This window comes from Vulpes lagopus, chromosome 20 (assembly GCF_018345385.1).
Source record: "Vulpes lagopus strain Blue_001 chromosome 20, ASM1834538v1, whole genome shotgun sequence".
NCBI lineage: Eukaryota > Metazoa > Chordata > Mammalia > Carnivora > Canidae > Vulpes > Vulpes lagopus.
In genome coordinates, this window is record NC_054843.1 from 12739000 (window position 1) to 12762103 (window position 23104).

At 42.7% G+C, this 23104-nt stretch overlaps 1 non-coding gene across 1 annotated transcript; it reads left to right on the forward strand.

Moving 5' to 3' along the window:
• The first annotated feature begins 3318 nt into the window (after positions 1–3318).
• LOC121479614 lies at positions 3319–3420 on the forward strand. The gene has a single exon (XR_005984773.1). It is a non-coding gene; the product is annotated as a U6 spliceosomal RNA (small nuclear RNA).
• Positions 3421–23104: the final 19684 nt, after the last annotated feature.

Sequence of the window (23104 nt, forward strand, 5' to 3'; positions counted from 1 at the left end):
CTGAACTATTGAAAATACTCCCAAGCAAATCTTTATAAGATACAAGATTCACCTTTGGTTGGGTCTTAAAAACAAGGCAGTCAGCCTAAAATTGGGGTGCTTATGCTAAATCCCACATCACAAAACCGAGACTTAACTGAATTACAGTCTTGGTGCTCCCAGAAATGGAATCTTAAACCAGTCAGTCAGGAATCATGCTAGTTAGGTATCCCCCTGACAGACCCCTTGCCATCCCCTACAGGAAAGTAACCTTGAAGCAACCAGCCTGTTTTTTTGCCTCATATAACTTCCTTCTTCCTGCTGCCTTCTGACTATAAGAGTCTTTCATTTTGTGAAGCATCTCAGGACTCCTGTCTGCTAGATTGGATGCTGCTGTCTGATTCCAGTCGATTTTTGCTCAAAGTCTAAAAATGTTTAATGTGCCTCAGTTTACTTTCCACAAGACTGAGAGTTAAATTTTTCAGTTCTCAGAGAGTTTTTTCCTCCAGAATTAAAAACAACTGAAAGCCATCTCATACAGGTGTCTTTCTTCAACTTCGACTTTGCCTGTCTTGTTCATCATCAAATCTCTCTAGTGCCAGTATAGCGCTGCCACAGAGGAAACCCTTAATAAATATTCGATGGGGCAGCCCAGGTGACCCAGTGGTTTAGCGCCGCCTTCGGCCCAGTGTGTGATCCTGGGGACCCGGGATCAAGTCCTGCATCAGGCTCCCTGCATGGAGCCTGCTTCTCCCTCTGCCTCTCTCTCTCTCTCTCTCTCTCTCTCTGTGTGTGTGTGTGTGTGTCTCATGAATAAATAAATAAAGTCTTTAAAATAAATGAATAAATATTTGATGAATAAATTAGTTGGTATCCAAAGAAAATCCAGGCTGTTTATATTCCTTAATTCTGCATTTTGCTAAGGAAAGGATATTTGTGTCAAGTGTGCTACTGTGATTATGTATATATTTGGTCTTCCATGTCTGGCCCAAAGCCCCCCCTTGAATTCCCTAAGTGATAAGAACATTAATGAAATGACTTCTGGAAGCACCTAAGAATGGGAACTGGTTGCCCTGAGAACCAGCCATGTGATAAGAAGGTTAGAACTGGAAGTCCCTGACCTACACTAGGGAGAAGGACTGGAGATTGGATCAATCACCAGTGGCCAGTGGTTTAATCATTCAAGCCTATCCAATAGGTCTCCGTAAAAACCTAAAAGGACTGGTCTAGAGAGCTTGTGGGTTGGTGAACACGTGAAGATTTAGGGAGATTGGCGCCCCTAGAGAGGGCATGGAAGCTCCACGCCGTTTCCCCAAGCCTGTGCATCCCCTGTGCATCTCTTCCACTTGGCTGTTCCTGAGTTATAATAAACCAGAAATCTAGTAAGTAATGTGTTCCTCTTAAGTTCTGTGAGCCCTCTAACAAATTAATCAAGGCCAAAGAAGGGGTCCTTGGAACCTCCAGTCTATATAACTGGTGGGTCAGAAGCCCAGGTGACAAACTAATAGAAAGTCCTATTTCAGTCATATCACATTCATACTGAAGGAGCTGACCATGAAACGATCATGAAATGATCACTGAGATGGATCAGGTCTCTGGGATCAATCCACAGACTGCCACATTTGGAAGACTATAACAGACCCCTATCCAGGAATATCAGCTGAAGCTCCAAACCAAGAATAGCAGTGACATGTTACAAGACCCTAACATTCTTCTTTCTTTCTTTCTTTCTTTCTTTCTTTCTTTCTTTCTTTCTTTCTTTCTTTCTTTCTTTCTTTCTTGTTTTATTTATTTATTTGAGAGAGAGAAAGAGAGAGCATGAGCAGGGGAGAGAAATAGAGGGGGAGGGAGAAGTAGGCTCCCTGCTGAGCAGGGACACCCTCTCTACTCAGGGCTCTATCATAGAACCCTGAGATCATGACCTGAGCCGAAGGCAGCTGATTAACCCACTGAGTGACCCATATCCTCCAAGACCCTAACATTCTTTTCTTTCAGACAGTGTGTCTCTCATGAATAAATTAATAAATGCTATATGTTGGCAATTGAACTCCAATACATTTTTTTTTTAAATAATAATAATTGGGGAGAAAAAAAGCAAGCTCGACATGGGACTGGATCCCGAGTCTCCAGGATCAGGCCCTGGACTGAAGGCGGCGCTAAACCGCTGAGCCACATGGGCTGCCCTGACCCTAACATTCTTTTTTTTTTTTAAAGATTTTATTTATGATAGACATAGAGAGAGAGAGAGGCAGAGACACAGGCAGAGAACAGGCTCCATGCAGGGACCCCGACATGGGACTCAATCCAGGGACTCCAGGATCACGCCCTGGGCCAAAGCAGGCACTAAACTGCTGAGCCATCCAGGGATCCCCTGACCCTAACATTCTTAAGAGAGAGGTAGGGATCTCTCCTTATAAGTTGCTAAGAGGTGACTAGACCAGGTGTTTTTTTTTTTTTTTTTAAGATTTTATTTATTTATTCATGAGAGATACAGAGAGAGAGAGAGGCAGAGACACAGGCAGAGGGAGAAGCAGGCTCCATGCAGGGAGCCTGATGTGGGACTCGATCCCAGGACTCCAGGATTTCACTGTGGGCCGAAGGCAGGCGCTAAACCACTGAGCCACCCAGGGATCCCCCGGGACCAGTTTTTGACCTGGAACCATTCCCTCCTGTGGGCTTTATAGGAGAAAGGGAGGAATCAGTCAGCCTGATCAGCGTGAGCATTTCTTTGAAGAACATATTGGTTATAGAAGGGAAGGGTGATTTTTTACTGCTACCCCCCAGACTCAAGGCAAATAATGCCTGGAGTGTGGTGGTTGCCTGCCTGCCAAGGACAAAGACCCAATACCAGGCCAAGCTGGAGGAGGTTCAGAGAATGGCTAGTGGGGGACAGGAGTTGTAGGGTGTTGTGGGGTGAGGAGGAGTTGGGAGATGGAGGAGGACTTTTTTTTTTTTTTTAAGATTTTATTTATTCATGAGGCACACACACACACAGAGGCAGAGACACAGGGAGAGGGAGAAGCAGGCTCCCTACAGGAAGCCCGACGTGGGACTCTCAATCCCGGGTCTCCAGGATCACGCCCTGGGCAGAAGGCAGCGCTAAACCACTGGGCCACCCAGGCTGCCCTGCTTTTCACTTTACTTTCTGTTCTGCTTAATTTTTTTAAAAGATTTTATTAAGTAATCTCTACACCCAACATGGGGCTCAAACTTAAAATCCCGAGATCAAGAGTCACAAGCTCCAAGATTGAGCCAGCTGCTTAATTTTTAATTGTCAAAAAGCTGGTTAAATTTACTGCTTGCTTAAAAAAAAAAAAAAAAAAAAAAAAAAATTATTGCTTGCTTTGGCAGTACATATACTAAAATTGGAACTATACAGAAAAGGTTAGTTATGACTCCTCCACAAGGATGACACGCAAATTCATGGTGTTCCATATTTTTAACAGGATGAACACTGTGTAATGTATAGAATTATTGAATCGTTATACTTGAATAAAAAGTAAAAAGACTGAATAAATGGGAAAGACAGCCCATGTTCCTGGATAGGAAGAATAAATATTATAAAGATACCAATTCTCAAATTATTTTATATTTTAATGTGATTCTAATGAGAATTCCACTGGAGTGTTTTTTTTGTTTTGTTTTGTTTTTTTGTTTTTGGTGGAATGCTGACAAAGGATTCGAAAACTTGTTTGGAAGAATAAATTGGTGAGAATGACTTAGCAAATTTGTTTTAAATTTTTTTTATAAATATAAAAATATTTATATTTAATTTGTTTAAAAGCCACTTTGGCTCCTCTCTTATGAGAGTGACACTTGGAGATGTTAAATCAATGCTTCCCTAGGTTTTTTTGTTGTTGTTGTTGTTGTTTTGGCTTTTTAAGTCTTCGGGTTTTTTTTTTTTTCTTATTTATTTGCGGGAAAGAGCAAGCAGGCACAAGCAGGGAGCAGCAGAGGGAGAGGGAGAAACAGACTCCCCACTGAACAGGGAGCCTGACATGGGCTCAATTCCAGGACACCGAGATCGTGACCTGAGCAGAAGGCAGACACAACCAACCAGCTGAGCCACCCAGACACCCCTGTTTTCATTTAATTCCGGTTAAGGGGCACCTGGCTTGGTCAGTAGGTAGAGCATATGACTTGATCTTGGAGTCATGAGTTCAAGCCCCACATTGGGTATAGAGGTTACTTAAAAAATATAACAACAACAACAATAATAATAATTCCAGTTAGTTAAAATACAGTGTTATAGTAGTTGCAGGTATGCAGTACAATGAATGCTTCCCCACCTCTCACATGCATAAAATCACCTGAAGATCTTGTTAATACAGGCTCTGTTTCAGCAAATATGGGGTGGGGCCTGATGTAACACATTTCCATCAAGCTCCCAGGTATCTGTCTACTGCTGGCACATGGACCACACTTTGAGTAGTGAAGGTTAAGGAACTTGCCCAAGGCTACCCAGCCAGGACTGGAATTCTGATCATTTGTGTACCTAAATAAAATTGATATTTACTCTTTTTTTTTTTTTAAGATTTTATTTATTCATGAGAAATGCAGAGACACAGGCAGAGGGAGAAGCAGAGTCCATGCAGGGACCCTGACGTGGGACTTGATCCCAGGACTCCAGGATCACACCCTGGGCCAAAGGCAGGTGCTAAGCTGCTGAGCCACCCAGGGATCCCTGACATTTACTCTTGACAAATAAAATAGGTCTACATATTTACTAAAAAAAAAAAAAAAAGATGGACTCACTCTTGCCTTTTTCTTTCAGTTTATGTTGAACAACCCCTGAAAACCAGAATGTTCTAGGTGGTTGCAATGCTACCGGCATTGTCTGTTATGCTGGTTATTTCCATGTTGGTGTGGGGAAATGGTTTATTTTAAAACAATTACAAATGATTCTGTTAAATCGCAACCTTCAGTAGAGTTATGTTTCCCCTTAAGCAGTTATGCAACCAGTTATATAATCAGCAGCGTGGCATAGTGCCCTTTGTACTTGCCAGGAGTTTGCTAGAAAAGAGCCCACCAGAGGGTAAAGATGTTCCTTACTCCTTTCCTAACCCTACCCCTGGGGCCATCAAAGGGAACCATGCTTATCCCACTGAGCTGTCCTCCTTGGCCATCCCAAGGATCCTGGGTGGCAATGAGTCACTCTGGAGTCCTGTGTGCCAGGCCATTCATTGCATGGTGCCCTCCTGGCCCCACTGAGTGGGAGTGTTCATTAGACTCCTTTTACAGATAAGGAAAGGGAGGCTCCGGCTCATTACTTTTTGCCTAAGGTTACAAACCCAGGACTCAAAGCTTCATCCTTCTGAGGCCAGAGTCCCTGCTCCTTCTCGCTTCACTGTGCAGAAAATCATAGGGTTCCCCTTCGGGCAAGTGCTGGAGGAAGCTCTGGAGCCTTTTTGGTGGGTTTCAGTAGAGCAGCCCAAGGCCCTTTTCTGTAATCTGCCTTTCTTCCTCATGGAGAGCACTGTAGTTTTCTTAATTTTTCTGTAAAGGAGATTCATTTCTGTTTCAAACATTTGGAAGTCACATCTCAGCCAGTTCAGTTCACCTTATTTGATTCCACATATTCTGGGGTGAGTCAGGGCTTCTTCATCAAGTCAAGGTTGTTTCTCTTTTCTTTTCCCACAGAAGCTCTTAACATTGCTGACTCATTCTTGTCTTTCAAGCCTTTATTTCAATGTCACCTTCTTTTTTTTTTTTTTAATTTATTTGTTTTAAGTAATCTCTGCACCCAATATGGGGCCTGAACTCACAACCCTGAGATCAAGAGGTACATGCTCTTCAAGCTGAGTCAGCCTTCTTAAAGAGACCATTGCTGACCACCAGAAAACCACCCAAACACTGTTTTACTCCCTTATAAACAGTGGCCACCTGCTAGTATGTATTTGGTTTATTTTTGTCATTTGTGTCTGCCCATCATCACTCCCACCAATGCTTGACATTAATGGGTGCTCAGTAAATATTTGTTAATCAATAAGTATGCCTGGGAGGAGGCTTTTGGTTCATTTGTGGGAATGAGACAGGGTAATGGAAGGGGGGCATCGATCACTAATGACAAGGCTTCTCATTATTTCAGTCTTGTGCCCAAAATAAGCACCCATCAAGGCTTTGGTAACCCAAGTGTTGAGTTTGGGTCTCTCCAAGCTTTTGTCTGTGTTAAGAAGAAATAAAATAGTTGCCTCTGGCTGTGGCTTCCTTTCCAAGGAAGGCTGGAAGAGAATGAAAATCCCGAGAACAGCTGGGATGGGTTTGGGGAACTGGACAGAAGTTCTCCTGTCCTCCTTTAGGACACAGAGTTGCGCTTAGAGGAAGCTCTGAGGGAAAGTGAACAAGACTTTTCTTCTCACTCCCAGCTCCCTGCTTGCCCCTCCTTCTCCTCTTCCCCTCTATTGTAAGGTTTGGCCTCATCTCTATTGAACTTTGTCCTATTTAGAGGTAGAATAATTTTCCAAGTGTCAACAACATTCCCACGGCTAAGATTTAAAAAGTGAATAAAAGAGGTGAATTTACACCTTTTGCACAAATTGCAAGCCAATTTTCATTGTAACAGTACCTCACCAGGAAATGTAATTTGATGAAGAATGAGGTTTGTTAATCTTTTGGATTCCTTTTTTTTCTTTTTGGCTGCCCAAACTGAAAATGTGCGCCCCCTAAGGGTCTGGCTGCACTCAATCAGAGAGAGATACTGAGGCCAGCTGGACCTGACCCCAGAAACAAATGAGGTCAAGGAAGCACTTTCCTTCCATCCATGATGAGCAGAGGAAAGTATGGGGCGCAAATTCTCAATCACCAGAATCGACTGCTTTTTCTTGCAGAGGGCCATTGTTAAATTCACTTCTGCGCTCCCCTATGCCACTCCTCCCTTCTGCTCTGCTCAGTTTCCATTTTCCAGTCCTGCTACGCAGCCAGGTTGGGATTTCTCCATCAAAGTTGTGCAGCTGCAGAGGCTGAGAGGTGCAGGTACTCCACTTGTTGTAATGGATTACAAGGAAAGGGCGTTATGCAATAAAGATTTAACCTTGCCCAAAGAGAGATCTGGTCTTTTTCCTGAACCCCCAGGAGGTGATCTCTAAACCCTGAGAATGTGCTGCCTGATAAGAGTGATTTTGTTTACTTGGATGTCTTGGGTCATGCCAGATAGTCTGACAATGCAATTTGTAGTGAGGGCTTTGGTCAGGTGGTATTGGCTCAGCCTTAGATAGACCGGAGACCGAGGTCAGCCATGTGGGCAGCCAACCATGTCCACAAGATCCCAAGAGCCCCAAGAAAAACTCCGCACTCATGGCTTGAGTAAACTTTCCTGGTTGGCAATAGTCCATGCATATTGTCATGAATTGTTGCTAAGAATCAACACTCTCCACTTTACTGGGAGAGGACAGCTGAGGCTTTGTGTATGTATGGAACTCTCCTGGGCCCTACCTGATGCATCTCTTCCCTTGGTTGATTTTAATCTGTATCCTTTCACTGTGATACATCAGAACAGTAAGTATAATAGGTTTCAGCAAGTGCTGAGAGTCCTTCTTGTGAATTCTTGAAATTGGGGTGCTTAGGGTGGGGATCCCTAGACTTGCTGTGGGTTTCAGAAGTGAAGGTAGTCTTGAGAACTGTTCCCTAACTTTACAGGCACTTACTAGGAATCCGAATGTGTCTGTCTAGTCCTGTATTCTCCACTTGCTGGCTGAAGAAGCCATTTCATCTCCTTGAACCTCCTTTTCCTCACCACTCAAGGAGGAGGGTGTTGTCTGTGTGCCCTCTGGAAGAGATTGCTGTGCAGATTGAGATGGAAGCAAAATGTCTGGGCAAGTTGTCCAGTTCCATGCAAGTGCACCACTGGCACAAATGTATCGAGTGCACACTCTCATTCTAGGCAAATTTGGTGATGATGATGATGATGATGATAATGATGATGATGATGACCGTGAGGACCCCATTCCTGCAATCTGACTAACCTTATCTGTCTAGACAGGGAGGAAAAAGGGATTGGGATTGAAAGATTACCTGGAACCTGAGTGGAAGCCATTTCTCTGATAGAATGTCTTAGGAGCCACTTATCTGGTGAAAGAGTGCAAGCTCTGTGCACATCACAAGACACACATTGAAGCCACAGTGTGCCGTCACCAGGACAAAAACTCAAAATCTTGACAAACTACTCTGTGGCAAGTGGGGAAGTGGATATTCATACTTGACTGGTGGAAATCCAAAATGGTACATCCCCTGATGAAGGGAACAAAGCAATATCTAACAAAAGTATGTAGTATTTACCTTTGACCTAGAAATATCACTTCTAGGTATTATCCTGACTCACACATCCCCATATATATTTTCTCTATATCTTTCATCTATTCACATTTTTGGCCCATTTGCTCATTAACACTCCATAATGTACATGTTTGTATGCGTCCAGATATATATATATACATAGAGAGAGAGAGAGAGAGAGACATCTATCTTATGTAGTGACATATTTGCTGAATCACTGAGACTAATTATATACTCTTTGCACCTAAATAATTCAGAGTATATCTCTTAAGAACAAAGACATTCTCTTGTATAATCTCAGAAAAATCATCAAATTCAAGAAATTAATATAATATTGTTGCTTAATATATTTCTCATAGTCACATTTTGCTGATTGTCCCAATAATATCCTTTATAAACCTTTGTTCTCAGACTTGGCTCCAACCATGGATTAAGCAAGATATTCAATTGTCAAATCTCTTTAATCTCCCATAATCTGGAAGCACTCCTCCGCCTTACTTTGTCTTGACATGTACATTTTTGAAGAGGACAAATGCCTCATTTTTTAGAGGGCCCCTCAATTGGGGTTTATCTGATTGCTTCCTTGAGATTATTCTGGTTCCACATTTTGGTCTGGAGTAACATGATTTCAGTTTGTCCTGTTAGTGTTTGAGTAATGGACACTTGCTGTGGTGGTCAACATTATGATGTCTGGGAGAGTTCTCCACTCTAAGGGTACTTTTTCCTCTGTATAATTAATAACTCACCTGTGGGGAGATACTCAGAGCCTTTGTTAGTATCCTACTCCAAACTGTCTCACCCCAAAGAATATGTTAATGAACTCAGATTTTGTAAAGAAAATGGAGTCTTCCCTGACTTTGGCAAGATCCTAAAAATACACCCATCGGTGCTGTATCGATTTTCAGGGTAAACAAGACAGCTTCAAGCTCAGGAGTCTTTACCTGGTGTCCCCAGGGTATCCTTGGATAGAACTGAGGGGGTCCTAAATTTGGCTGAGAAAGCAATTAGGTTGATATTTTCACCAACCTCTTAGTAAAATTCATTATTCTTTTCAATTATGAATGAGACAACAAAGCATAACAGTACCAATGGCTGTGTCACCCATGGAAATTCCAGATGTTTTATATCACATTACAACTGACACAGAATATTATTTACATTCATCATTCCTTTGATATCATAAGAGTTATTAGACTCACCACTAGTTATTCATTGTATTGATAAAGAAAGCCCCTATATTACATATCAGATTTTAAATACGTTTTGGTGTTAGGATTTCAACAATATTTCCTTTGTAAATCTGTGTATCTTATTTTCTGCACTTGTCTTAATGTGTTTGGGCTGTTAGAACAAAATACTAAAGGCTGGTAGCTTATAGACAACAGACATTTATTTCTTACAGTTCTTGGGGCCTGCAAGTCTGAGATCAGGGGATTGGCAAGGTCAGGTTCTGATGAAAGCCATTTTCTGTTGGCTGCATCCCCACATGGTGGAAGGGGCTAGGAGCACTGCCTGGTTGGTCTCTTTTGTAAGAGCACTAATCCCATTCATAGGGGCTCCTCTCTCCTGACCTAAGCCACCTCCCAGAGGCCTTGCTCCTAATTACCATCACACTGGGTGTTAGGAATTCAACATATGAATTTGTGGGGGACACAACCAACCAGACCATAGCAGCACTTAGGAACATTATCCAGAGCAGGAATCCATGGCATAGGAAAGGTTAACAACACTTGCCTCTGTCTTCTCTCCTTTCCAGCTAGTCCTCCTTACTTGTGCAGAATCACCTTTTGGGGTTTGTTTTGTATTGTTTTTTAAATATTTTATTTATTTATTCATGAGAGACATAGAGAGAGAGGCAGAGACATAGGTAGAGGGACAAGCAGCCTCCATGCAAGGAGCCCGATCTGGGACTCGATCCTGACATTCCAGTATCACGCCCTGGGCTGAAGGCAGGCGCCAAACCGCTTAGCCATCCAGGCGTCCCCAGAATCACCTTTTGAATACACCAGCCCAGGCAGCCCGGTGGTGCAGCGGTTTAGCGCTGCCTGCAGCTCTGGGTGTGATCTTGGAGACCTTGGATCAAGTCCCATGTTGGGCTCCCTGCATGGAGACTACTTCTCCCTCTCTCTGCCTGTGTCTCTGCCTCTCTCTCTCTGTCTCTCATGAATAGATAAATAAAATATTTAAAAAAAATGAATACACCAGCCCTCCGGGTTTTTCTCCATGGAGCCCGACGTGGGACTCGATTCTGGGCCTCCAGGGTCACGCCCTGAGCTTAAGGCTGTGCTAAACCACTGAGCCACCTGGGCTGCCCGATAGATAATTTTATTTTATTTTTTTTTTATTTTTTTATTTTTTTCCGATAGTTAATTTTATATGTCAGCCTGACTGGGCCCTGGGGTACCCAGACATTTATTCAAACATTTTTCTGACTGTATGTAAAGGTTTTTGTTGGTGGTGGTGGTGGTTTGTTTTGTTTTTTTTATGAGAATGACATTTGAATGGGTAGACTGAGTAAAGCAAGTTGTCCCCTCATTCCCCATATAGGTGAGACTCATGCAATCAACTGAAGACCTAAATAGTTCAAAAAGACTGAATAAGAAGGAACTTTTCCTGCCTGAATCTCTGAGTCAGAACATCCATCTTCTCCTGCCCTCCAACTGTTACGTACATCAACCCTCCTGGTTCTCCAGCTTGCCCACTTCTCAGCCTCCATCACCACGTGAGTGAATTCCTTATTTTATATATATATATATATGTATATATATATATGTGTGTATATATATATAATATTATATATGTGTATATATTATATATTATATATGTGTGTGTGTGTATATACACACACACACACACACACACACATATGCACACAGGCAGTGTGCAGCCTATTGGTTCTGTTTCTCTGGAGAACCCTAATAGACTTTGCTACCAAGTCATACATATTTCTTTGTGTCCCTGTGCAAGCATGAACTTGCTGCATGATGGGCAGGCACATGCTTAAGTTCTCTGTTCTGAGGCCCCTCCCTCCAGGCTGGATGAACTTGGTTATGCAACTGCAGCTGTGTTGTGAGAGTTTGTGACACCTCACATTTTCATTGACACTTTATTTGCATTTTTTTAAGTTTATAGCATCTCCTTTCTGTTCGACAGCCTTACTGGCTGCATTCAGCAGGAAGTTGAACACGCGTCAAAGGGCCCACAGGAACTCATGTCCCACCTCCTGTCTTCCCACTGGGCAGCTTTTTGCCCCATCTCTTATTCATGAACTACCCCCTCCTGCTTCTAGCCAAGTGGGCCTTGTGATGCTCCTCAGCCACACCCCTTGCTCTGAGCCCCTTGCTCTGCCTGGACAGCTCCTCCCACAGACACACTCCATCACTTCTCCTTAAAGATGTTTGTGATGTTGCAATTTATAATAAGAAATATGTATTTGGTCTTTGTCCTCAGCCCTGGCACAGAGCTCCTAAAACCCTTGGAATTTCCTAAGTGACAATAGTGATAAGGTGTCTTGATATTCAGAAGAAGCCCCTCTCAGGCACACTTGAGCTTATGTTAACACAGTGACTTTTGGAAAGCCCCTAAGGATGATGGCTGGTTGCCAGAAACAGATATATGATTAGAGGCTGAAACTTTCAGCCTCATCCCCTGACCTTTGGGGAAGAGAAAGAGGCTAGAAGTTGAATCACTTGCCAATCAGTGATTTCATCAATCATGCCTCTGTAGTGAAGCTTCCATAAAAACCCAAAAGAATGGGTTTCAGAAAGCTTCTAGGTTGGTGAATACATGGAGATGCTTGGAGAACAGTCACCCAGAGAAGTCATGGAAGCTCCGCACCCCTTCCCACAGACCTTGCCCTCTGCATCTCTTCCATCTGACTGTTCCTGATTATACTGTTCTATAATGAGCCAATCACCCAGTAAGTTAAATGTTCCTCTCAATTCTGTGAGCCTCACTAACAAGTTAATGCAGCCCAAGGAGGGAGTTGTGAGATCCTCCAGTTAATAGCCAAGGACCAGGAGCATAGATAACAACTTTGACTTGCAATTTGCATCTGAAGGGTGTGGGTGGGGGGAGGGAGGGGGAGTCTAGGGGGACCGAGCCCTTAACCTATGGGATCTGACACTATCCACAGGTAGATAGTGTCGCAGATACATAGTGTCAGAATGGAGTGAACTGCCCATGGAGCTGGAGAAAACACATATTGGAATTTCATTCCGTTATCTTTGCCTCTGGTGGAGGTGAGCATAAATTCATATGACTTCCATTCACACATGTTTTCTTTCTATTCACGGTTTTTTTTATATAATCCCTTGTTTCAGTTAAAGTTATTAGTCTTTTTTTTCACCCTTATAGTGTATTTATTAGATTAAGAGAACATCTTTCCTGGTGATAATAATTTCTAAGTATCATTTTCCTTTTAATTGCAGTAAAATATACACAACACAGATTTACCCTTTTTAAGTGTACACTTCAGTGGCATTAAAGTATGTTCAGGGATGCCTGGGTGGCTCAGTGGTTGAGAATCTGCCTTCGGCTCAGAGCGTGACCAGGGTCGCAGGATCAAGTCCCACATCGGGCTCCCCATGGGGAGCCTGCTTCTCCCTCTGCCAATGTCTCTGCCTCTCTCTGTGTGTCTCTCATAAATAAATAAATAAAATCTTTAAAAAAAAAGTACGTTCACATTGTTATGTAAACAACACCACCAACCATCTCCAGATCATCATTCCTGGCTGTAATTATTTCTGTTCATTCATTCATCCATTCATTTATTTATTTTTTAGTCATCTCTACACCCAGTGTAAGGCTTAAATTTATAATCCTAAGATTAAGAGTCCCATGCGCTATTGACTGAGCCAGTCAGGTGCCACTTTTTTTTTTTTTTTTGTGGTAAGATATACCACAGTTAAATGCCACCGTGGCATTAAGTACATTCACATTGTTATGTAACCGTCACAACCATCCATCTCCAGAACTTTCTCATCATTCCAAACTGAAACTCTAAACCCATTAAACATTTCCCTCCCCCAGCCCCTGGTACCCTCCATTCTACTCCCTTTCTCTGTGAATCTGGCTACTCTGGTATCTCCTATAAGTGGAATCACATAGTGCTTGTCTTTTTGTGACTGGCTTATTTCACTTAGCATAAAGTTCATCCAGGTTGTAGTATCTGTCAGAATTTCCTTCCTTTTTTTTTTATTTTTAAAGATTTTATTTATTTATTCATGAGAGATATATATAGAGAGAAGCAGAGACACAGGCAGAGGGAGAAGCAGGCTCCACGCAGGGAGCCCGACGCGGGACTTGACCCCGGGACCCCAGGATCACGCTCTGGGCCAAAGGCAGGCACTAAACCACCGAGCCACCCAGGGATCCCCAGAATGTCCTTCCTTTTAAAGGCTGCATAATATTCTGTCGTGTGTATGTACCACATTTTGTTTATCCGTTCATCCATTAGTGGACAATTAGGTTGTACAGTATTGGTTTTGATACTCAGATTTTCTCAGCTTGGAGCCTTGGGAACTCCATCAGATTAGTTCTGAGTTTTCATGACAGGACACTACTGCTCTTTGCTCTTGCTTTCCATGGCAGAGATCTCACTTCTCTCCTACATTCCCTGCCAAAGATCTGAGTTTGGTCTTTTTCAAAGAATCCTGGGTTTCTTTTAGTTGGTAATGGCATTTACACACCAAAATGTGGGCCTGTGTACTACCTGTGTCTTAATTTTCTTACTAGATTCTCTTCCTTGAAGAGAGCAGCTACATCTTATTCACCTTTGTTTCATTACAGTACTTCACCCATAGCAGGTATGGAATCAATTTTTATTCCTTTAGATTCAAAAAAATCTCTTCACTCTTGGGGTGCCTGAGCGGCTCAGTTGGTTAAGCATCCAACTTTTGGTTTCAGCTCAGATCATGAGACCAAGCCCTGTGTCTGGCTCTGTGCTGGGCATGGAGGCAGCTTGGGATTCTCTCTCTCCCTCTGCTCCTCCTTTCCCCCCACCACGTGCTTGCTTTCTCTCTGAAAAAAAAAAAAAATTTTTATTGAGGTATATAATTGAAATATAATGTTATATTTGTTTCAGGTGTACAACATAATGATTCCATATTTGTTTATGTGGTGAAATGATCACTAGATTTCTAGTTAGCATCTGTCACCAAATGTACTTATAAATTTTTTTTTTCTTTTGGTGAAGACTTTAAAGATCTACTTTCTTAACAACTTTCAAATATGAAACACAGTATTATTACCTATAGTCACCATGCTGTACCTTATATCCCTGGGACTTCTCTGTTTTGTAGCTGGAAGACTATACTGTTTTGTTCCTCTTCACCTGTTTCTCCCCTGGCCCATTTGTCTCCCCAGCAACCACCAATCTGTTCTCTGGATCTATGGGCTTGTTTTTTTGTTTGGTTTTTTAGATCCCACATATAAGTGAAATGATATAGCATTTGCCTTTCTGACTTATTTCACTTTGCTTAATGCCCTTGGGTCCACCCATGTGTTACAAATAGCAGAATTTCATTGTATACCATATTTTCTTATGTAGTCATCCATCAGTGGACACTCGGGTTGTTTCCATGTCTTGGCCATTGTAAATAATGCTGCAGGGAACATGGGGTTGCACATATATCTTTTCAAATTAGTGTTTTCATTTTCTTTCTTTCTTTCTTTCTTTTTTTTTTATTTTACAGATTTTATTTATTTATGAGAGACAGAGAGACCATGAACGAGAGGTGGGGAGAAGAAGCAGGCTCTTCCCTCAGTGGGGAGTGGGGAGCCTGACGTGGGGCTCAGTCCCAGGACCCTGGGATCATGACCTGAGCCGAAGGCAGATGTTCAACCACTGAGCACCCAAGCATTCCAGTGTTTTCATTTTATTAGAATAAATACCCAGAAGTGGAATAGCTGCATGAGATAGTAGTACTATTTTTAATTTTTCTAAGTAAGCTCCATATCCAGTGTAGGGCTTAAACTCACGACACTGAGATCAAGAGTCACACACTCCTTCTACCGAGCCAGCCAACATGCCCCAAAATACACCTTTTTTAAAAAGTAAGCTTTAACACTAATGTGGGACTTGAACTCACAACCCCAAGATCAAGAATTGCATGTTCTCCCAGGTAAGCCAGCCTGGCGCCCCTCGATTTTTTAATTTTTTGAGGAACTGCCATACTATTTTCTATAGTGGCTTCACTAATTCTATAGTGGCTGTACCAAAAAGGGTACCCTTTTCTCTACATCCTCACTCACATTTGTTATTTCTTGTCTTTTTGATACTAGTCATTTTGACAGGTATGAGATGATAGCTTGTTGTGGTTTTGATTTGCATCTCCCCAATAGTCAGTGATGCTGAGGATCTTTTCATGTGTCTGTTGGTCATCTGATGTCTGTATATCTTCTTGGGGGAAAATGTCTATTCAGATCCTCCACCCATTTTTAAATGATTGATTTCTTGCTATTGAGTTGTGTGAGTTCTTTATATATTTTGGATATTAACCCCTTATCAGATAAATGATTTACACATATTTTTCTCCCATTCAGTAGGTTGTCTTTTCACTTTGTTATTTCCTTTGCTGTGCAGAAACTTTTTAGTTCGATGTAGTTTAGGTACTTATGTTTGATATAACAAGGCCCTGTATCCTCAAGCGATTATTTTAGCTGATGCTCAATTGAAAATGAACATAGAAATAGCAATCTGCTCATCTTTGGTGTCAGGGAAGAGAACTATTTTGGACAGCTAATATGTCACTCATCAGCATACTGTGTTAAGATGGTCCCCTACTGAGAACTTAAGATTCATGAGGGTAGGGATTCCTGGGTGGCTCAGCGGTTAAGTGCCTGCCTTCAGCCCAGGGCATGATCCTGGAGACCCAGGATCAAATCCCACGTCAGGCTCACTGCATGGAACCTGCTTCTCCCTCTGCCTATGTCTCTCTCTCTCTCTCTCTCTCTCTCTCTCTCTCTCTCTCATAAATAAATAAATAAATAAAATCTTTAAAAATAAAAATAAAAATAAAATAAAAAAGATTCATGAGGGTAATTTTGCCAATACTAAAATCCAGCCTTTTACGTAGTCTTTAAAATTAAGTTCCTGAAAAAGCAGAGTCTGCTGTTTTTATCCTGCAGAAGGGCTGTATCAGTCAGGGTTCTCCAGGGAAACAGAATAGTATGTATGTATACACACACACACACACACACACACATAACACACACACATACACGCATATATTTTAAGAGATATTGATTTTAAGAGATGCCTGGGTGGCTCAGTGGTTGAGCATCTGCCTCTGGCTTAGGGCGTGATCCCAGGGTCTGGGATCTAGTCCCCCATCGGGCTCCACGCAGGGAACCTGCTTCTCCCTTTGCCTATGTCTCTGCCTCTCTTTGTCTGTCTCTCATGAATAAATAAATAAAAATCTTTTAAAAAACGAGATTGATTTTAAGAAATCTCTTTAAATTGATTGATTGATTTTAAGAGCTTGATATTAGGGAATTAGCTCATATGATTCTGTAGGCTGGCAAGTCTGAAACATTAGGGTAGCCTGGAAACCCAGGGAAGAGTTACAGTCTTGAGTCTGCAGTCAGGCTGGAGGCAGAACTGGTTCCTCTTCTATAGACCTCAGTCTTTTCTCTTAAGGTCTTCAACTGATTGGATAAGGTCCATTCATCTTGTGTAGGGTAACTGGCTTTACTCAAAGTCTAAAAATACCTTCACAGTCATATCAAAACTGGTATTTGAACAAACAACTGGTACCATAGCCTAGCCAAGTTGACACATAAAATTAACCATCACAGTGGCTACAGTGGGAATCCACTGAATGAATAAATGCCTAATTAATTCCTTCATTGACTTCATTCCCTTTTCTTTGTCACCAAAAGCAGTAATTTGTTTGACAAACTGAAATCTAAATGATAGAGGAAAAATATCTACTGCTTTCCCTTAATATCATCAAGACATAGTCCTTGGAACTCTTCATGAATAATGACTGTACCTTGAGAAGTGAGAATAGAAGAGGAGTTTGAAGACTAGTGTCCAAGGAGAATCCAAATAGATGGAATCGCCAAAATCTATAAAGAACTTATCAAACTGAACACCCCAAAACCAAAAAATCCAGTCAAGAAATGAGCAGAAGTCATGAACAGACATTTCTCCAAAGAAGACATACAGATGGCCAACAGACACATGAAAAAATGTTCCACATCACTCAGCATCAGGGAAAGACAAAACCACAATGAGACACCACCTCACACTAGTCAGAGTGGCTAACATTAACAAGTCAGGAAACAACAGATGTTGGTGAGGATGCGGAAAGGGGAACCCTCTTATACTGTTGGTGGGAATGCAAACTGGTGCAGCCATTCTGGAAAACAGTGGGAGGTTCCTCAAGAAGTTAAAAATAGAGCTGCCCTATGACCCAGCAATTGCACTACTAGGTATCTACCCCAAAGATACAAATGTAGTGATCTGAAAGGGCATCTGCACTCCAAGGTTTACAGCAGCAATGTCCACAATAGCCAAACTATGGAAAGAGCCCAGGTGTCCATCAATAGATGAATGGATAAAAAAGATGTAGTGTGTGTAGACACACACACGCGCACACACACACACACAAATAATTACTCAGCCACCAAAAAAGAAGACATATTGCCATTTGCAACAGCATTGATGGAACTAGAAGGTATTATGCAAGTGAAATAAGTCAATTCTTATGTGATCTTACTCATATGTGGAATTTAAGAAACAAAACAGAAGAGCATGGAGGAACGGATGGAAAAATAAAACAAGAGAATATCAGAGAGGGAGACAAACCATAAGAGATTCTTTTTTTTAAGATTTTATTTATTTATTCATGAGAGACACACAGAGAGAGAGAAGCAGAGACACAGGCAGAGGGAGAAGCAGGCTCCATGCAGGGAGCCCGATGAGGGACTCCATCCCAGGTTTGCACGATCAGGCCCTGGGCTGAAGGTGGCGCTAAACCACTGAGCCACCCGGGCTGCCCCCCATAAGAGACTCTTTTTTTTAAAAAAAGATTTTATTTATTTATTCATGAGAGACACAAAGAGAGAGAGAGAGAGAGAGAGAGAGAGGCAGAGACACAGGCAGAGGGAGAAATGCAGGGAGCCCAACATGGGACTCGATCTCAGGTCTCCAGGATCATGCCGTAGAACGAACACGGCGCTAAACTGCTGAGCAACCGGCTGCCCCATAAGAGACTCTTAATCACAGGAAACAAACTGAGGCTTGCTGGAGGGGAGGTGGGCAGGGGATGGGGTAACTGGGTGGTGGGCATTAAGGAGGGCACGTGATGTAATAAGCACTGGGTGTTATGTAAGACTGATGAATCACTGAATTCTACCTCTGAAACTAAGAAGATACTATATGTTAATTTAAATTAAACAAAAACAAGCAAAACAAAAAATAAACAGAAGGTAGTAATAATCTATTCCAGTCAACTCTTACCTTGTGGGAATATGGTATCTAGTGTTGCCACATCATACATTTTTTAAAATTTTATTTATTCATGAGAGACACACAGAGAGAGAGAGAGAGAGAGAGAGAGAGAGAGAGAGGCATAGACACAGGCAGAGGGAGAAGCAGGCTCCATTCCATGCAGGGAGGCTGATGTGGGACTCGATCCCGGGTCTTCAGGACCACACCCAGGACTGAAGGTGGTGCTAAGCCACTGAGCCACCCGGGCTGCCCATTATGCATTTTTGTAAGAGAATCCAGAAAATCAGATTTTATGTGAAATCTCCAGATTTTTAAAAAGAAACAATTGGGATGCCTGGGTGGCACAGTCGGTTGGGTGTCCAATTCTTGATTTCAGCTCAGGTTATGATTTCAGGGTCATGAGATCGAGCCTGCATTGGGCTCCACAATCAATGCAGAGTCTGCATAGGATGCTCTTTCCCTGTGCCCCTCCTCCCAATAAATAAATAAACCTTAAAAAAAAAAAACAACTTAAAATAAAGAAACAGATGGAATCAAAGGACATGACATCTGTTGACACTACTTTCAGCAGCTATAGCTTCAGGGATGCAGAGGCAGAAAGGCCTGGGGAAGGAGCTTCCACCAAGCCAGAGGAACTTCCTGAGGATGGATCCTGGATGTTGTCTTGCATGGAGCCATCTGGCTTTAGGGGCTGCTGAGAAATCCCATAATCAGCCTATTAAACAGAGTTTATCTTTTTAAGCACCAACAACATAGGGTAAACCAATGGTCTATTTGTGAATTATTAAGTAGAGCTCAGCACAATGTGGGGGCAGAATGGACTTTAACTAAATCTGATTTATTTTGTTAATGTATTAATGATTTATATAAATATGTTTATTTCATTAAATCTTATGGTGGAATCAGCCTGGCCACATTTTCTAGATCTCAAAGATTCCACACCAAGCCAGGGATTCTCACCAACAGATAAAAAGGTTGATTTCATTCAATAAGTTGACTTTTTGTTTTTTTGATGGTTTCCCTCACCATGCAAAAGCTTTTTATTTGAGTGTAGTCCCAATAGTTTTATTTTGCGTTTGTTTCCCTTGCCAAAGGAGACATATCTAGAAAAATGTTTCTACAACTGATGCCATCAACGAAACAAAAAGACAACCTACTTAATGGGAGAAAGTATTTGCAGATGACATACCCGATAAGGGTTAATATCCAAAATATATAAAGAACTTATAAAACTCAACACCAAAAAACCCCAAATAATCCAATTAAAAATTAGCACAAGTCACAAATAGACATTTTTTCCTAAAAAGACTTACAGATGGCCACAGACACCTGAAAAGATGCTCAGTTGCAAGAGCATACAACTCTTGATCTTGGGGTTGTGAGTTTGAGCCCCCACACTGGGTGTAGAGATTACTTAAAAATAAATAAATATAGGGCAGCCCGGGTGGCGCAGCGGTTTAGCGCCGCCTGCAGCCCAGGGCGTGATCCTGGAGACCCTGGATCGAATCCCACGTCGGGCTCTCTGTCTGGAGTCTGCTTCTCCCTCTGCCTGTGTCTCTGCCTCTCTCTCTCTCTCTCTCTCTCTCTCTGTATCTCTATGAATAAATAAATAAATAATCTTTAAAAAATAAATAAATATATTTTAAAAGATACATAAGCTTCAAAAAATGTAATTTGCATGGAAAAAAATTGATTCCCTTTGCCCCAAGATTGGGGGAATTTTTCTCATGGTAATGTATCTCTCCTTCACGCTCACCAGCCCCCTCTGAGTCCATCTTCCTGATGTTCCAACAGGTGGAGAGAAAAATGAATGATGGCAGAACTCACAGAGAGCCAGCCCACTCTCCAATCCACATGGCTCCATTTTCTCTCTTTGATCTCACTGACATCAACAACGCTACATGTTAGTGACTAATAAAAGAGAAATACCTCAGTCCTGTGACCCCTTTCTGCCTTTGTCCATGGGCAGAGCTTTCTTAAGCTGAAGGCACACTCAAATGGAATTGTGGAAATACTTTAACACAGCATCTATTTACAAAGTGGCACTGCAGGGATAACGGATACAGAGAGGGATAGTAAAGACCCATTAGACCGGTAATGATAATAGAGGCAAAGAGAGGGTTAAGTAAAGGCAAGAAGAGGAAACAGTGTTGCTGAGCTTTGTGGAGCCAGAGAGGAGGAGCCAGGTGCCAGTGCATTGAACAAGGAGATGCAATAAGAAATACCCTGGGGCTCTCTGATCTCTTCAGCGAAGCTGATGGGTCCCTAAGCAAGGACCTCACCACTGCTGGTTCTCATTCCAATCTCTTGAAGTGCAGGCTGATGTGAAGAGCCCAAAAACCTCCCCACGGAGGGGTGTCTGGCTGACTCAGGTAGTAGAACAGTCAACTCTTGATCTCAGCGTTGAGAGTTCAAGCCCCACATTGGGTGTAAGCATTACTTAAAAATTAAACCTTAAAAAAAATACCTCCACAAATAAGGAGTATTGGCGAGGATGTGGAAAAACAGGAACCCTTGTGCATTGCTGGTGGGCATGGGAAATGGTGCAGCCATTGTGGAAGAGAGTTTCGCTTGGAGCTACCATGATTATTCAGCAATTCCATTGCTGGGAGTGTAGACAACAGGACTGAAAACAGGGACTCAAACAGATACTTGTGCACCATTCAGAGCAATGGTATTCACAATAGCTAAAGGTAGAAACAGCCCAAATGTCCATCAACAGGTGAATGGAGAGGTGAAGAAGATACATCCATACCTTAAGAAAAACGAGGTTCTGATGCACATTATGTTCTGTCGGTTGTGCTGAGAGATGAGCATGGACCTGGGGCTCTGCCTATATTAGGGTCAGAGGGCGGGCTGACTAGTGGCTAATTTGAAGCATCAGAGCAGGAATTGGGGCACAGGAGAGTGGAGGCAGGGTCACTCAAGTGGCCAGGTATCTCGGCAGTCCAGGGTTTCCATAAAAGGAGCATCATGGGTAGGGAGGCCCAGCTCCTCTGGTCGTTTTGCTCATAGCCCTGTCATATAGCTGGCAACATGTTTATTCAAAAGGAATGTCTTTTAAAATGAATGCCTCAGCATCAAAAGCTTAATGCCAGGTATTTACACTACATGCTACAACATGAATGAACCGTGAAGACGTGATGCTAAATGGAATAAGCCAGTCACAAGAGGACAAACACTGCATGACTCCACTTACGACGAGGTACCCAGAATAGGCCGATTCAGAGACGCAGAAATAGAATAGAGATTATAGGGGCTGGGGTACAGGAGATCTGGGAGTTGTTTAGGGGATATGGAGTTCGGGTTTAGGATGATGAAATGCTCTAGAGATGGATGTTGGTGATGGTTGCAAAATACGGTGGATGTACTTAATGCCACTGAATTGTACACTTACAAATAGTTAAAATGGTAAATATTATGTTGAGCCTATTTAACCCCAGTAAGAAAAAAAGAATCAAAACAAAACCAAATCCCAGCTCCTTCCAAAGTGGGTGTGTGGCCGGGATGCTGTCTTCAGAGAGGAGCTGCCCCAGGGTGGGCTTGCCTCGCTCCAGCACCCCCACCCCCACCCCACTCCACCCCACCCCGACCCGCTCAGGGCCTCCGGGCCTCATCACTGAACTGGGCTTCCTTCCATAGCTCCCAGCAATGTCAGGGAGGCAGAGTCCACTGGGAAGTCATTTGACCAACCGCCACTTTGGTGCCCTTTGCTGTCCGTCTTAGAATCCTGGCCCCAGTTCTTTCTTCCTCCCGGGCATCGCTCCTCGCTCCCAGGTCCCCACCTTTTGCTTAATTGGCTTTTCATCCTTCAGGCTGGAGTAGAGTTGTAGGAGACCTAGCTGAAGTTTTGGTGATGCCTCTGCCTCACCAGAGGGTGTTGTGCCCCACGCATCAGCATGGAACATCCAAGTGCCAACTCAAGCCAGATGGCTTGGCCCATACCCTGCTCCCCTGCTTCCCAGCTATGCAACTTCCAACAATAGTTTAACCTCTATGTGCCTTAGTATTCTCATCTGTGACACAGTGATGACACATGTGTCCCTCAGAGGATCACTGTCAGGACTTTGATGGTGACTGTGTCCCATGTTGCTCTCTGGCCATCTGGAGGTTGGCCTTTCTACTCTATGGTCTCTCATGTGAGTGGCTCCCCTTCCCCCATCCATCTCCTGCCAGAGGTCCATCAATTAAATATAAGCTGTGGGAAACCCCTGCCTCCATCACCCCTCCTCCCCTGCCCTCCCCTCCTAACCATCCAGGGCTTCCCCAACCCTTGGATTGCCATCTCTAGTTCCACTTTTTTTTTTTTTTTTAAATCATAAGAGACACAGAGAGAGAGGCAGAGACATAGGCAGAGGGAGAAGCAGTCTCCCTGCAGGGAGCCCAATGTGGGAC